The sequence below is a fragment of the Dendrobates tinctorius genome, unplaced genomic scaffold (assembly GCF_039654945.1).
Source record: "Dendrobates tinctorius isolate UK_male_01 unplaced genomic scaffold, ASM3965494v1 ptg000008l, whole genome shotgun sequence".
NCBI classification, from domain to species: Eukaryota; Metazoa; Chordata; class Amphibia; order Anura; family Dendrobatidae; genus Dendrobates; species Dendrobates tinctorius.
The window spans coordinates 64,443,888-64,460,836 of NW_027361676.1; the positions used below are offsets into that span (position 1 = coordinate 64,443,888).

The 16,949-nt window shown below is 41.9% G+C and overlaps 1 protein-coding gene across 9 annotated transcripts in view; it reads left to right on the forward strand.

The window, feature by feature from the left end:
- Window positions 1-16,949, forward strand: part of TENM3 (teneurin transmembrane protein 3) — a 1,679,324-nt gene that overhangs the window by 787,248 nt on the left and 875,127 nt on the right. The gene's annotated exons all lie outside the window — the stretch shown is intronic.

Sequence of the window (16,949 nt, forward strand, 5' to 3'; positions counted from 1 at the left end):
ATTTTGCATTTTTACAAAGGTATCAGGAGAAATTGAACCATAGAATTTGTTGTGCATTTTCTCCTGAGTACGCAGATATTACCTATGATGTGGAAAACTACTGTTTGGGCGCAAGGCAGGACCCGGAAGGGAAGTAGCACCAATTGAATTCTGGACCACAGACTTTAACATTTGAAGAGCCCCTGACATACCAAAACAGCAAAAACACCCACAAGTGACCCCATTTTGGAAACTACACCTCTTGAAGAATTCATATAGGAGAGTAGTGTTATGAACGGCGGAACATGCTAAAAAAATTTAAATAAAGCGTGTTCGCCGCCTGGGGTCCACCGTGCAGCAGGTGTGGAAACCGCTGCTAGAGAGGCAGAACACTTAAACGGTAGTGTGCACAGGGTTCTGAATCACCCAAGTGCAACCAAGCAGTCTCTGTTTTAGGAACACAGAGCTGCACAGAAAAACAATAGAAAAGGTACGCTGAGTCTGTTAAGTGCACAGGATCATAGCGGCACACGTACGGTAGTCAGAGACCGGAGTAGTTTGGTAACGTCACTACAACCGAATAGACTTACCGTAACTGGAGGTGTTATGAATGGGTCACCGAGGAGGAAAAAACCTAAACATGCTAAGCCCAGAAAAACCAGAGAGGTTGGTAACTATTCAGATTGTAGAGCCCTGATACTACCTCACAACTAGCAGCAGCCATGGAGCGTACCTACGATGAACCTAGACACCTCGTCATGGCCGGAGGACTAAATAAGCCTAAAGCAAGAAAAGGGAAAACTAACTGCCCCAGAGAAGACCCCAAATGAATAGACAGCCCCCACACATGTATTGACTGTGAAACAAGATGAAAACACAAACATAGGTAGGAAAATAGGCTGAGCAAACGATGGAGCCCAAACTAACTAGACAGGAGAGGAAAGGAAAGACACTGTCTGCAATCTGCCCAAAACCCTACAAAATAATATCCAACACTTCTGATAGCAAAATTAACCCTGAAGTTACTAGACTTTTCCCACTATATCAACACTCTGAAATATTCTGAGACAGAGCAAAAAGAGACCAAACTAGTAAGGGACAAAAAGCAAATTGGCAAAATACTGATAAATAAGAGTGGAAATTCAGCACAGCCCCCAGCCGGGGCTGGCTGAACACACAAAAAACTGAATAGACCAACAAAATCAAGTGTGAACATTAGCAGAAAAACTTAGCTTTAGATGACTGGAACAGAGCTGAAACCAAGAGCTGACAAGCCAGAAAGAATCAACAGCAACTCAATAGGGCGTCTTAAATCCAATCTGAGATTCCTGAGGTCCAATCGTCATCCTCAGGTGGCAGATCTCCACTGATCAAATCAGCCTCACTACCTCCTGTTGCCACCAGAGGGAGTGTGGAAGGAGAACTCACAACTGGTGAACCAGAGAATGAACTCACAACAGTACCCCCCCTTGAGGAGGGGTCACCGAACCCTCATCCACGCGACCAGGCCGATCAGGATGGACTAGGTGAAAAGCACGAACCAATCTATTGGCATGAATATCAGAGGCAGAGACCCAAGAAATATCCTCCTGACCATAACCCTTCCATTTGACCAAATACTGGAGTCTCCGTGTAACCAAACGAGAATCCAATATTTTCTCTACCTCATATTCCACATTGCCTTCAACCAACACAGGGTCAGGAGGTGCTGTCATAGGAACCACTGGCTCAACAAACCTCTTCAACAGAGATTTGTGAAATACGTTATGGATCTTGAACGTAACTGGAAGAGCCAATCGAAATGAAACAGGATTAAGAATTTCCAAAATCTTATAAGGACCAATAAATCTTGGCATAAATTTAGGAGATGCAACCTTCATAGGAATATTCTTAGATGACAACCAAACCATATCACCCACTTTAAACCGGGGACCAATGGTCCTATGCCGGTTGGAAAATCGCTGGGCCTTTTCCTGAGAGAGTGACAACTTATCCACCACTTGGTCCCATATCTGTTGCATTCTCTTAACCACAGTGTCCACACCTGGGCTGGACAAAGATTCCACTTGCCCTGAAGAGAATCGAGGATGAAACCCAAAATTACAGAAAAAGGGTGACATCAAAGTGGCAGAACTAGCTCTATTGTTCAGTGCGAATTTGGCCAAGGGCAAAAATGAGACCCAATCATCCTGATCAACAGATATAAAACATCTCAAATAAGACTCCAAGGTCTGGTTTGTTCTCTCAGTCTGTCCATTGGTCTGGGGATGAAACGCGGAGGAGAAGGATAACTGAATTCCCAGATTGGAACAAAAGGCTTTCCAGAATCTGGAAACAAATTGGACTCCTCTGTCGGACACAATGTTCTCAGGAATCCCATGTAACCGAACCACCTGTTGTAAAAACAAGGGCACCAACTCAGCGGAAGATGGCAACTTTGGGAGTGGTACAAGATGGACCATCTTCGAAAATCTATCACAAATCACCCAGATAACAGTAATTCTCTGAGAGACAGGAAGATCAGACATAAAATCCATTGAGATATGGGTCCATGGCCTCTTGGGCACCGGCAAGGGCATCAGCAACCCACTAGAACGAGAACAGGGTTTAGACCGAGAACAAGTCCCACAGGACTGTACAAAATTCCTGACGTCACGAGATAAGGCAGGCCACCAAAAGGACCGACTCACCAAATCTCTGGTACCAAAAATACCTGGATGACCAGCCAATGCGGAGCAATGAATTTCAGACATCACTCTCTTTCTCCACTGGTCAGGAACATACAATTTTCCCATAGGGCAACGCTCAGGTTTATCCTCCTGAAATTCCTTCAGGGCGCGTCTCAAATCGGGCGAAATGGCAGAAAGAACCACCCCCTCACCTAGGATGGTAGTAGGCTCGGTCACACTAAGAGAATCGGCAAAGAAACTCCTAGAAAGGGCATCTGCCTTAACATTCTTAGTGCCCAGAAGAAAAGAGACCACAAAATTAAAACACGTGAAAAACAAGGCCCATCTAGCCTGTCTAGGATTCAAGCGTTTGGCCGACTCCAGATAAATCAAATTCTTGTGATCGGTGAGGACCACAACTTTGATGTCTAGCTCCCTCCAACCAATGTCTCCACTCCTCAAATGCCCACTTCATGGCAAAAAATTCCCGATTCCCCACGTCATAGTTGTGTTCAGATGGGGAGAACTTTCGAGAAAAGAAGGCACAGGGATTCATCTTAGAAGTCACAGGGTCTTTTTGGGACAAAACAGCTCCTGCACCAATCTCAGAAGCATCTACCTCCACCTGAAATGGAAGTGAGACATCAGGTTGCCGTAAAACTGGCGCTGAAGTAAATCTCTGCTTAAGCTCCTGAAATGCTGAGATAGCCTCAGGAGACCAATTCAGCACATCAGTGCCCTTCTTGGTCAGATCAGTCAGTGGTTTGACAATACCAGAAAAATTACCTATAAATTTACGATAGAAATTAGCAAAACCCAAAAACTTCTGGAGGGCCTTCAAAGAAGTAGGCTGAACCCAATCATAAATGGCCTGTACCTTGGCCGGGTCCATTTCAATAGTCAATGGAGGTAAGATAAATCCCAAAAATGAAATCCTCTGTACACCAAAGAGGCATTTCGATCCCTTAACAAACGGAATTCTCCCTCAAAATCCGGAACACAGTCCGGACGTGTTCCACATGAGAATCCTAATCACTAGAAAACATCAAAATATTATCCAGATAGATGATCAAAAACTTATCCACAAAGTCACGGAAAATATCATTCATAAAGGACTGGAAGACAGAAGGGGCATTAGTGAGCCCAAAAGGCATCACCAGGAACTCAAAATGTCCCTCCGGAGTATTAAACGCCGTCTTCCATTCATCCCCGTGCTTGATGCGAATAAGATTATACGCCCCCGTGAGGTCAAGCTTAGTAAACCAGCAGGCACTCTTAACTCTGGAGAATAAATCAGACATCAGAGGTAACGGGTACTGATATTTAACCGTCATCTTGTTAAGGGAACGATAATCAATACACGGTCTTAATGAACCATCTTTCTTGGCCACCAAAAAAAAAAACAGCACCTAAAGGTGACGAGGATGGTCTAATATGACCCTTCTCCAATGACTCCTTAATATAGGATCGCATAGCATCATGTTCGGGTACTGATAAGTTGAAAAGCCGACCTTTGGGAAATTTACACCCAGGCATCAACTCAATTGCACAGTTATAACTCCAATGAGGAGGCAAAGACACAGATTTGCTAAATACATCAGAAAAATCGGCTAGATAATCAGGAATATCATGAGACTGAGGAGAGGTGGAGAAAACAGGAGCATCCCTAAGAACACACTGACAACCCCAACTCACCACAGACCCAGATTTCCAATCCTAAGCTGGATTATGAGTTTGCAACCAAGGAAAACCCAGAACAATAGTATGCAAATTATGCAGCACCAAAAATTTACAATTTTCTTGGTGGTCTGGGGCAACTCGCATTATCACCTGGGTCCAAAACTGAGGTTTATTCTCCACCAAAGGAGTAGCATCAATACCCCTCAAAGGAATAGACAGCCCCCACACATGTATTGACGGTGAAACAAGATGAAAACACAAACACAGGTAGGAAAATAGGCTGAGCAAACGATGGGGCCCAAACTAACTAGACAGGAGAGGAAAGGAAAGACACTGTCTGCAATCTGCCTAAAACCCTGCAAAATAATGTCCAACACTTCAGATAGCAAAATTATCCCTGAAGTCACTAGACTTCTCCCACTATATCAACACTCTGAAATATTCTGAGACAGAGCAAAAAGAGACCAAACTAGTAAGGGACAAAAAGCAGATTGGCAAAATACTGATAAATAAGAGTGGAAATTCAGCACAGCCCCCAGCCGAGGCTGGCTGAACACACAAAAAAATGAATAGACCAACAAAATCAAGTGTGAACATTAGCAGAAAAACTTAGCTTTAGATGACTGGAACAGAGCTGAAAACCAAGAGCTGACAAGCCAGAAGGAATCAACAGCAACTGAATAGGGCGTCGGCTGTCTTAAATCCAATCTGAGATTCCTGAGGTCCAATCGTCATCCTCATTCTCAGGTGGCAGATCTCCACCGATCAAATCAGCCTCACTACCTCCTGTTACCACCAGAGGGAGTCTGGAAGGAGAACTCACAACTGGTGAACCAGAGAATGAACTCACAACATGGAGGTGTGCACGGCGTCGCAACTGCAAACGCCAAAACGGACTGCAAGCGCAATATAGCAGGCGCAAAGCAGGACGCTGGCTGCTGCAACAGATGGAGCTTGAGCGCGCTGGCACTAGCGCTGCTACTGGCTGACCCAATCACTCACAAACTCGTAATAACCAAGGAGGGGGATATTTAATGAGTCAGTCACCAGTCCAAGCATCCATCATCAAACACACAGCAGCAAGTATAGAAAATACTAGCGCATGGCAGAACAGCCATGCGCACTTTTTATAGCGTACGGGACCTTCCAGAAATCTCCAGAGCCCAGAGCAGAACCAATGAAATCAGGAGCAGGACCTGAGCACCTGACTCCTGAACTCCAATGAGAGCTCGTCCCGTGAGCATGCTCAGAAGCAGGGAAAAAGGACAGCCTCTGGAGACAAATGTGAGAATCTGGGTTTCAGCATAGGCATAGAAGGACCCAGATTCCTAACAAGTAGTGATCATTTCTAACCCTTGTACGATTCACAGAATTAAGCTGAGTCAATGGAAAAATACAATTTTTTCCACTAAAATGTTTCTTTTGCCCAAGTTTTCAATTTACAAAAGGGATAATACGAGAAAATGGACCACAAAGTATGTTACAAAATTTGAGTACGCCAAAACCTTATATGTGGTCAACAAACTATTTTTGAAGCACAGTGCAATGCTCAGAAGGGAAGAAGTATCGTACTGTAGTGCACATTTTGTTGAAATGGTTTGAGGGTGCCATGTCACATTGGTTAAGCCCTTGCCCTGAGGTGTTGGAATAGCAAAACCCTCCCATAAGTGGCCCACTTTTACAAACTACACCTTTCAATGAATTCTGCTAGGGATGCTGGGTGATCATATTGGCACCACAGGTGTGTCACAGAATTTTATACCATTGGGCAGTGCAGAAAAAATAATTACACTTTTACAAGAAAAGTTTTGTTTTAGCCCCAGATTTTGCATTGCCACAGAGGTAAATGGGTAAAAATGGCACAAAAATTTGTAACACACTTTCTGCTGAACATGGCCACACCCCATATGTGGCTGTACAGTGCTGCTTAACCACACTGCGAGACTCAAAATGGAAGTAGCGCTATGACACTTGTGGAACAATTTTTTGTAGAATAGTTGAGGACTCCATATACAGAGCCCCTAAGTGCCATAAAGGAGAATCCTCCCTCAAGTGACCCGAGTTTGCAAATTATACCCCTGTGAAAATTTATCTACTGGTGTAGTGATAATTTGACTCCATGAGTGTTTGCCAGAAACAAGCAGCAGTGGATGTTTCTGAGTGAAAATTGCAAATCTGCCATTGTAGTGCCCGTACATTGTAGTACCCATAGATCGTGCCCAGCTTGGGCTTCTGGAGACATGGATAATGTAAACTAAGCAAGCTCTCATCACTACGCAAATGCCAAACATGGATTCTAACTGTGGTTTTGGTCCAGAGGGGTCTCCCTCCATCTCCTCCATTCTGTGAGTCCTTCGAAATCAGACTGCACTCGAATGCCATCCAAGTGCAGTCCGATGTTTTTCACGCAGCTATAGACTTAAATGGGTGAGTGGCATTCGATTTGCACTGAATGAAAAAAAAATGCTGCATTGGTGCGAGTGCTATCCGATAAAACATTGGATAGCACACATCCGATCCATACGTTTGTGTGAGCGAGCCTTTAAAAGGAATCAGGGAAGCGCAAAATTGCAAAAAGTTACACATTTGTGTGCAAATGTGGCTTGGACAAATTGTACGATGCTTTTATGCCCCTGAAAAATACTCCCATTACTATTTTAATTTTTTCATCGTTGGGGTAAGTTTACTTGGAAGGGAAGGTCTGTCCAATATCCAAAAGCATCAAATGCATTCTTGTTGTCACTGACTGTTTAGCAAAGTCTTTTTTATTCAATCTGCGCTTGCAACTGTCCATTATCTATACAGTAATATTATCTTTCTATTCAACAAAGAAGCAAATGGAATTTGCCCATGTACGGTATGTAGGCGCAGAGAGGTTCAAATGATCAAGGATGAATTGTATCCGATAGCTTTGTCCTTATAATAAAGGGGCTAGCTCCTAATAAGATGGGTGTAAATCACGCGTAGGTCCTTCCGTTTCCAGTTTGCCGCCTTTCCAATGTGTTGTCAAACAGCTGTTAACAGGTTCCGCTGTAGAGAAGTATGAGAGGCAATCTGTAACGTGAGCCGGCGAGCAGTAAAAATGAGAAGTGAAGTCAGATAATTAGAGGAAAAGACGTGCACTTAATGCACATTTTCTCCGAGTGTATGTGTCATTCTCTCCCGGCTTTAGGAAGCTGGCCTTTAAATGTTCTCTGAGCCTGGACTTTTTTTCTTTCTTGATTGAACACAATTCGCTCTTATTATCTCGCTCTGCATTATTCTGAAGCCATTTGGGCCTTTTTAAATCCCTTTGCTGCCACAGAAGTAGAAAGGCCAGACTGTTCTGAAGCCATGTGACAAAGTAGGGGTTTGGGCAATCAGCATTAATTACGGGCTAACTCGTGGTAAAATGACAGGTCTGAACTAAATATTACAAAGATGCTGTAAGCTTGAATTTGTTCTATCGAGGCAGCCATTCAGGGTCAAGTGGAATAAAGGATCTCTCCGCCACTCCCTTCCCTGCATTAGGGCAGTTTCACACGTCCAGATAATTCCGGTACCGGAAAACCCGGTACCGGAGCTATCCGTGTCCGTGTGTCCGTGTGCATACGTATGCCATCCGTGTGACATCCGTGTGCTATCCGTATGTCCGTGTGTACCATCCGTGTGCTGTCCGCATGCTGTCCGTGTTAACCCTTTGACTTTTAAAAGCGCACACGGATCGCACACAGACAGCACACGGACAGCATCCGTGTGCGGTACGTGTTTACACGGACCCATTGACTTGTATGGGTCCGTGTGACCCGTGTTACCGTGTTCACGGTCCGTGAAAACACGCTGACATCTGCATAGACACATTCATTAGAATGTGTCTACGTGTGTCAGTGTCTCCGGTACGTGAGAAAACTGTCACTACACGTACCGGAGCCACTCACGTGTGAAACTGCCCTTAGTCTGTGAGGCTGCAATCACGGACGTGTTTTTGCTTCAAAATCGAAATGCAGTATCAGTTCCAAATCACGTGGCCCCGGCAATAGCTCCTACGGGGATCGGAGGAAGTCTGCTCTCAAGCCCATAAAATTAAAGCAACTTCAGTGCAACTAATTGTACATCAATAAATCAAAGCCTGTAGGCCTGTCTGCATTACTAGAGCATGCTGTACTTTATGGTTCTGCTCTAGTAGGTATCTCCTATACTAGTTTGTGCGAGAGCCAGAAATATAAATCTTACTTATAAGTCAATGCCAGATGTTACAGATTGATATTTGGAAATATTAAACACACAGACTATTAGATAAAATGATATATAAAAGATTCACATTTTGACTACACACAATACAAAAACTGTACTTAAAGGGTTGGTCCGAAACGAATATTTATTTTAATCCTAAATGTCTTTCTATTTAATGTCATAATCTAATTTCTTTTCTGTTATCTCTTAATTAAAAGGTCCCTATGGTTCCCTCACTACACTATCTAGCGTCTTTATTTTTTATATTTTGCTTACTTTGATGGCGCTTGAGGATAATGCATACTGGGATACTGAAACGAGGGGGCCGAGGCCGCGATCATTCCCACACCCTATGCCCTCACTGTGAAACATAGTGTCATCGGTGACATCCACTTCAGGGGCTGGGCTAGTCCCTGCTCTACTGAGGATGTGTCAGTTGTCATTTCCAATATATGCTCCGTAGGATCTTGGCTGAGTTCACACGTCGCGGTTTTTTCGCGGTTTCGCAGCAGTTTTAAACGTGCGATTTTGCCACGAAAACGCAAAAAATAAGCATGCCATGCAATCCTATGGGATTCCGCAATGCTGTGCTAATGCTGCGTTTCTTCTGCGGTGGAATCGCTTTGTGGTAAAAAAACACAGCATGCTCATTAATTTAGCAGAATCGCAGCGATCCCACACCCATAGGATTGCATTGTTCCACTTACTTCCCGCATGTGGCTGTGCCCACAATGCGAAAAGTAAGCAGAACATTTGCGGATGGTACCCACGGTCTGGAGGAGAGGAGACTGTCCTCCGGGCTTTGGGTACCATAGCCCTGTAAAAAATAGAATTAAAATAAAAAATATTGTTATTCTCACCTTCCGGCGTCCCACGTAGCCTTTCTGCCTCTCTCCACGCTCCCGGTCCCAGTAATCCTTTGCGAGAATGAACGCAATGACGTCGACATCTCGCGTGACGTCTTGCGATCATTTGCGCAAAGGATTACTGGGACTGGGAGCGTGGAGAGAGGCTGGAAGGCTGCGCGGGACGCCGGAAGGTGAGAATAACAATATTTTTTATTTTTTTTATTATTTTTTACATTTTATCTTTTACTACTGATGCTGCATAGGCAGCCTCAATAGTAAAAAGTTGGTCACAGTGTGACAAACCTGTCTATCAGTTCTCCAAGCGATGCAAACCGCTAGTTTTTCCACAGGAAAATCGCTGGAATTTAAAACGCGATTTTTCCCGTGGAATGGAATTCCGGAATTCTCGCTGTAACTTCTGCGAGAGTTCCGCTACGTGTGCACATAGCCTTACTGTTCAATATTCTTTTTTTTTTTGCACAGTGACAGTGCCCTCCCTCACATGCTCTGCTGAGAAGTGAAGACGTAAGAGGGTGCACTGTCAGTGTAAGAAGATAACTCCAAGAAAGAGCAAAATAAGAGACCAGCTCTGCCCCCAAAAGTGACATCAAGGTGACAACTCGCTGGAGTATCCAATCATGAACTGGGGGCTCTCAAATAATGCATCATTAAACAGGAAGTTAGATAGCGTAGTGAGGGAACAATGGGGACTTTTTAATTAAGGTATAATAGAAAAGAGATTAGAATATGGCATTAAATAAGCAGACATTTACTATTAAAATAAATGTTAGTTTCGGACCACCCCTTTAATTACTACAAATGTTTTCCCCGATGTTATACTTCAGGCTCTTATTTAATTATTTATTTAGTTTTGAACACATCTATTCCTTCTGGATATTTTGGATCAATCAAGAACAAATGTAGAGGTAATGGGCAGGCATTGACCTCATAAAATAAAAACTAGCAATCATTTCTTCTAGTGAAGCAACTATGCATATCAGAGTCACACAGACTTCTCAATGAGGTTAGATACTGAAAGAAGAAAAAAGTCTATACAACTCCAAAAATGATATAACCCATCATAGCCCGTAGTCTTAGGGTATGTGCACATGCTGCGGATTTTGATGCGGATCCGCAGAATTTTTTGACACTCTAATTTGCATGAAATCCTCAGTGTAGTGCACAGGCAATGTTAATCTATGGTAAATTAAGAGTTGCTGTGCACATGCTGTGGAAACATCCTTGCAGATTTGCAGCTTATTTTTTCCGCAGCATGTCAATTCTTTTTGTGGATCCGCAGCAGCGTTTTCCAGTCTGGAACATTAAAAAAAATCTTTCTTTCTCTCTCTCTCTTTTCTCCAGAAGCACAAGAGAGAAAATTCACAGATCCAATACCACCTAACAAATCTGCACACCAAAGACACATTACAATCCGCATCAATTTCGCATGAAATCCGCAAGTGTTTTCCCATGCGTTTTCTGCCAAAAGATGTGGATTTTGTGCAGAAAATTCTGCACACTAATCTGCAATGTGTGCACATACCCTTAAAATTTTAAAAAATGTTTAAAATCTCACATGATGGCAGCTACATGGTGCTGGCTACATTGCCCAAAGATATTATGGGCAAGAAAATCTAAAGAAACTGGTAGACCACCCTGATGCTATAGTAGCATCAATAGTGTGCAGTTACAAAGTTTGGGCACCTTATATTACTGGTGGTGGTGGTTAGTTGGGGTCTGACACCTGGTGCCCACTTGAATAGGAGCTGGTGTGCAGTTCTCGAAAGTGACCGCTACACATTGAACAGAGAGTTGTGCTGTTCAGCTCCATGCAATGTTCACATCCGACCATCACCAAAGCTAAAAACAGATGATCATGGGGGAAGCTGGTTGTTAGACCACCAGCAATTTGACATTGACTACCTATCCAAAGTCTAGTTTACCAATATTAGATGCCAAGATAACCTCTTGAAGTTGACCACACACTTTAGATGGCTGTTGACTAAATGACCCCCAGTCACTATACACATACAGAATCTTAAGTGATTGAATGTGTGTTCCGCTACGCAAGGCGCTAACAGACACATTTTCAAGTCACTGATCTCCTCTGAGAATTGAAAGATTGATTGTGTTGGGATAGAAGAGCCCGATCCTTCTTCCTACAACATCTGTAATAGGGGAAGATGTGGTGGTGCTGTATGGAGATGCCCCCATAGACATTGATATTAGGTGGTCAACAGGTCCCAACAAAGCCCAAAAAAGTAATTCACTATGATGTTGCTTGGTCAACAGGCAAACGTTGACAGAAATGGATATACATTTTTATACAGCTGACATCCTTGGTACAGATTGTTTAGTTTTACATGGGTTTAAATGGATTAAAAAATGTAGATATGCTGTAGAACTGTAGACGACCTTACCAAATATTGGTGTATGTTAGTTTGTAGAAAGGTACTTAGCGAAACAATGCAAACTATAGAATAGAATGATCAGCCAATGCAAAAACTAATTATTAAAATGACATTAATTAGAACATTTTCATTAATCATACAGTGGGAAGGTCACAGATTCTGAGGCCTCAGTAAACATGTTTTCAGCAGATGAAGTGTGAATGTGCTGTCCTTGATTGAGAAGCCTTCAAAATCTATTTCTATAAATCATAAGTTCTCCATTCGGTTCACTTTCTTTACCTCAACACACAAAGCAATTCATTTGATTTCAGATTTAAGCTTTCGTCATATCATTGTTGGAAGTGGATTAGCTATTATATGTAGCATTACATTATAGCACATGGATAAATGACAGTAACGTGGAGTGCGGCAAAATACAGTAAATTATACAGCCTGAAATAGTGGTTGGATCAAATATTGCATTTGACGCTCTTCATTCCTAGAAAGCAGCAACCCGTAAAGCAGTTCTGTCTCCTCAACTCAAAATACAAACTGCACACATTACTGAACAGATCTCAGACCTGATGAGACTGATGCACTTACTTTGATACTTCATGTCAGTATAGCTATGTAATCCTTTCTGAAAATTAAGCTTATTCTCCACCATTCTAGCCTGATTAACAACTCTTCAGTGTTTTCCTCCCTGCTCAGATGGCAGAATGCTTAGTACAAGGTGCAGTTGTCAGTCAGTTATGGTGGCTTTAGATTGAATACACTTGGACTCATTAATTATTTCATTCTATAGCTGAAATTCTCATCTTAATATCAGGATTATACAGTTATTCTGTCATGGACACTCAAAATAGGTACATCGGTTTCATCAGGTCTAAGATATCTAAATAATAATGTATGCAGTTTTACATTATGTAATATGGTCAAAGATCTGCTTAAATAAATAGTTTTACCTTTGTGTTGATGCATTCAGCTCAGCTGTATTTCTACAGAGTAGCTGCAAAGTGATGTATCACACTATAAACACTTCCAGATCTCATCTCACAGTGCTTTCAGCTGTTAACCTCTTTGCACATTGACTGCAATGAGGTGCGATCTGGAAGTGTTCATAATGATACATAAGTCAACTCTGTTGTATTTCTACACAGTAGCTGCAAAGTGAGGAGAGGAGGGCGTGTTCTTTCCTTCTCTGTATGAAGCTGTGTGCTTATCATTGGTCAACCTCACACAGGAAAAGAAGAACACGCCCCCAGAGACAAAGCTATTGTAGCGCCCAGTCGAGCTACACCATAAATTATATTCTAAACTTTACAAGTTAATAACTCTGCAACAGGGAGGAGAAATTAAAAAATCTAAAGCTACATTTGCTCAGCTCTGCAGCCACTTTTCCATCATGTATTAACCCCTTAGTGACTATCAATACGTATTATACTGACTTGTGATATAAGACTAATATCCCCCAATGGGTGACAATCTTGTAGTTTTCAGCTGTGAACTATAGCTGACAACTTGCTACATCAGCCTAGATTATTGTTGGCACCATCTCTGGTCATTGAACCCCTTAAATGCTCCTGTCAATAGTGACTGCAGCATGTAGATGGTTAAAGTTAACAGTGTGGGGGCTCCCTCTTTATCCCCAATGGCACCCTGAGATCTTGATCGTGTGGTCCTGATGTTTGCCATGGTAGTTCCCTGCCAAATAATGGTCTTAAAGTCTGCCTGCTATAGTTGGCTGTTCATAAGTTATCAAAATTTAGGGGGTAAAAATAAACTTTTTCTTTCCTGTCATGCCGTGTTGCATTAATTCCTGAAAAGCACCTGAAGAGTTAATTAACTACCCGAAAGCAATTTTAAATATGATGAGGGGTGTGGATTTTAAAATGGTATCACTTTGGGGGGTTTCCAATATATAAAACCCCCAAAGTCACTTCAAAACTAAACAGGTCCCTAAGCAAATGTGTTTTGTAAATTTCCTTGAAAAAAATGAATAATGACTGATACATTTTTAAACCTTCTAAAATGCTGACAAAATAAAACATTTTGCAAATTGTGCCTATATAGAGCAGACATGACGGCAATGTTATTTGTTAATGTTTTTGTGTGGTATGACTATTTGAATTAATGGGATAATCATGCAAATTTTGAAAATTGCAAATTTTTAACATTTTTTGTCATATTTCTGATGTTTTTATAAATAAATGCAAAACATGTCAGCCTACATTTACCATTATCATAAAGTATGAGGTGTCACTAAAAAACAGTCTCAAAATCAATGGGATATATTGAAGCATTCCAGAGTTATTACTACATAAAGTGACACAAATGGCCCGGGCACTAACGGGCTAAACAAAACTCAAGATAAAAACATAAGAATCAAATACCCTGCAGTAAAAGAATTAACAACAGTAGTACATGAAAATTATAGAGGGTACTTAGTAATAGAGATGAGTGAACTTGTTCGGAAAACGCTCTCCATTCTCAAATTTGGCACGAACGTAACGTTCGGATTCCCAAGCATTTTTCCTAAAAATTGGCAAAAGTTGGCCAAAGTTTAGTAAATTACCTAGTTCACTAGGGCTCTTTCAGATGTCAATGTTTCCTGTAGCAGCACAGGCTGCAAAACATCCTGCACACGTGTACACTGATGACCCAAGGATGACATCCCTGTGTCATCAGTGTGACACATACCGATGCCTGGGAAACAGTGAGGTACTGTTCACGCTGTTCCCCGGTGCCGAAGTGAAGAAAGCTGACATCACGGTCCCCTGCTCATGCTGCGATCAGCGCTAGCAAGGGGCAATGTTAGGCATTGTATTCAACTGTTAGCAGAGAAAGCAAGCGGCAGCTGATGGGAGTATTCATCAGCCACCAGCTGCATTATAAATAAATAAATAAAAATACAAAAATGACATGGGGTTCCCCTGTATTTTGGATAAACAGCCAGGCAAAACTGACAGCTGTGAGCTGCAACCCTCAGCTGTCAGCGTCGGCAAGGCTGGTTATAAAGAATAGAGGGGTCCCCATGTCATATTTTTTAATTATTTAAGTAAATAATTTAAAAAAAATGGCATGGGGTCCCCCCATTTTTGACAACCAGCCAAGCTAATGCATATTGCGCCCCCCCAGCTTAAAAACAGCAGCCCATATCCGCCCCAGAAAAGGCGCATCCATTACATAGCAATTCCACGTTGGATGGAGGTATGTTATAACTATTTAGAGAGAGAAATATTTATTGCATTTTTTATAATTCTTTTAAAAACTCCCTGGGTAAAGCAATACAGAGATATTAACCCCTTAACCCCAGGAGATTTTTTCGGTTTTGCGTGTTCGTTTTTCGCTCCCCTTCTTCTCAGAGCCATAACTTTTTTTTTTCGTCTATATGGCCGTGTGAGGGCTTATTTTTTGTGGGACGAGTACTACTTTTGAACGACACCATTGTTTATCATGTCATGTACTCGAAAATGGGAAAAAAAATTCCAAGTGCGGTGAAATTGCAAAAAAAAAGTGCAATCCCACACTTGTTTTTTGTTTGGCTTTTTTGCTAGGTTCACTAAATGTTAAAACTTTCCTGCCACTATGCTTCTCCAGGTCATTATGAGTTAATAGACACCAAATATGTCTAGGTTCTTTTTTAGCTAAGTGGTGAAAAAATATTCCAAACTTTGCAAAAAAACAAATTACGCCATTTTCCGATACCTGTAGCATCTTCATTTTTCGTGGTCTGAGGTTGGGTGAGGGCTTATTTTTTGCATGCTGAGCTGACATTTTTAAGGATACCATTTATGTACAGATATGATCTTTTGATCGCCCATTATTGCATTTTAATGCAATGTCACGGCGACCAAAAAAAATGTAATTCTGGCGTTTTGATTTTTTCCCGCTATGCCGTTTAGCGATCAGGTTAATCCTTTTTTTATTGATAGATCGGGCAGTTTTGAACGCGGCGATACCTAACATGTGTATGGGGGGTGATTTAAACTTTTATTTTTTTTTATTTTTTCATATTTTTTAAAACTTTTTTTTAATTTTGGCATGCTTCAACAGCCTTCATGGGAGGCTAGAAGCATCCACAACTCGATCGGCTCTGCTACATATAGGGGATGAGCAGATCGCCTATATGTAGCAGAATTACAGCATTGCTGTGAGCGCCGACCACCGAGTGGCGCTTATAGCAATGGCTCATCAACAACCATAGAGGTCTCTATGACGTGACGGCGATACGCTCATTTCCGGCCTCGCGGCTGGAAGCTCTAGTTAAAGCCCGCTGTCAGCAATTGACAGCGGGATTTAACTAGTTAATAGGTGCAAGCAGATCGCGATTCCGCTCGTGCCTATTGCGGGCACATGTCAGCTGTTGAGAACAGCTGACATGTCGCGACTATGAGGTGGGCTCATCGCCGAAGGCCACCTCAAAGCGGCGGATACCGACCGCTGTCGCAATAGTACTTCAGCGGTCGATAAGGGGTTAATATACATTAATAGCAATACAGGTCTTCCTCAGGCAGTGGAAACATAGACAAAAAGTAAATCTAAGTTCTAAGAACAAAACAGTTATCCTAGCAAGTTCACATTACTGAAAAGTACATATATAATTTCTTGGAAACCGTGCTCAAATGTCTGATTTTGAAATGTTATTAGGCAAATTTGACACTACACAATACAATTCAGGAGGATTGAAGATGTTCTTTAATTGGAACTCATGTCTTGGTTCTTAATTAGACTTGCAGAATTCTCTTTATTTCAGCCAGAGGGTCTTATATCGGTATGCATAAGTGGCAGGAGTGAATAGATATTGTACAAGTTAATACAGTAAATGTCCATTCTTTAATATTACCCCCTAAGCCTCAGCAGGAGGATTTCACTTGTCCTACTGACCAGTAATAATTGGAAGAAAAAGCTAATTTACCACATTGAGGGTAATCAGGGATTCATAGTAAAATTCATGACATGATGGTTAGAGTATAAAAGTCTTGACAACTCAATTTGCCATTACTGTACATGTCAACCTGTTATATAAATATTCTACATCATTTCGTGGAATCACCGGGACTTCTTAGCTCACGGTTGTAGCAAAAATTGTAATTGCACTTTATTATAGCTAAACATATATGACTTTTAGATATTTTTAAAGATATGGTTTATTCCCGCAATGCACTGCA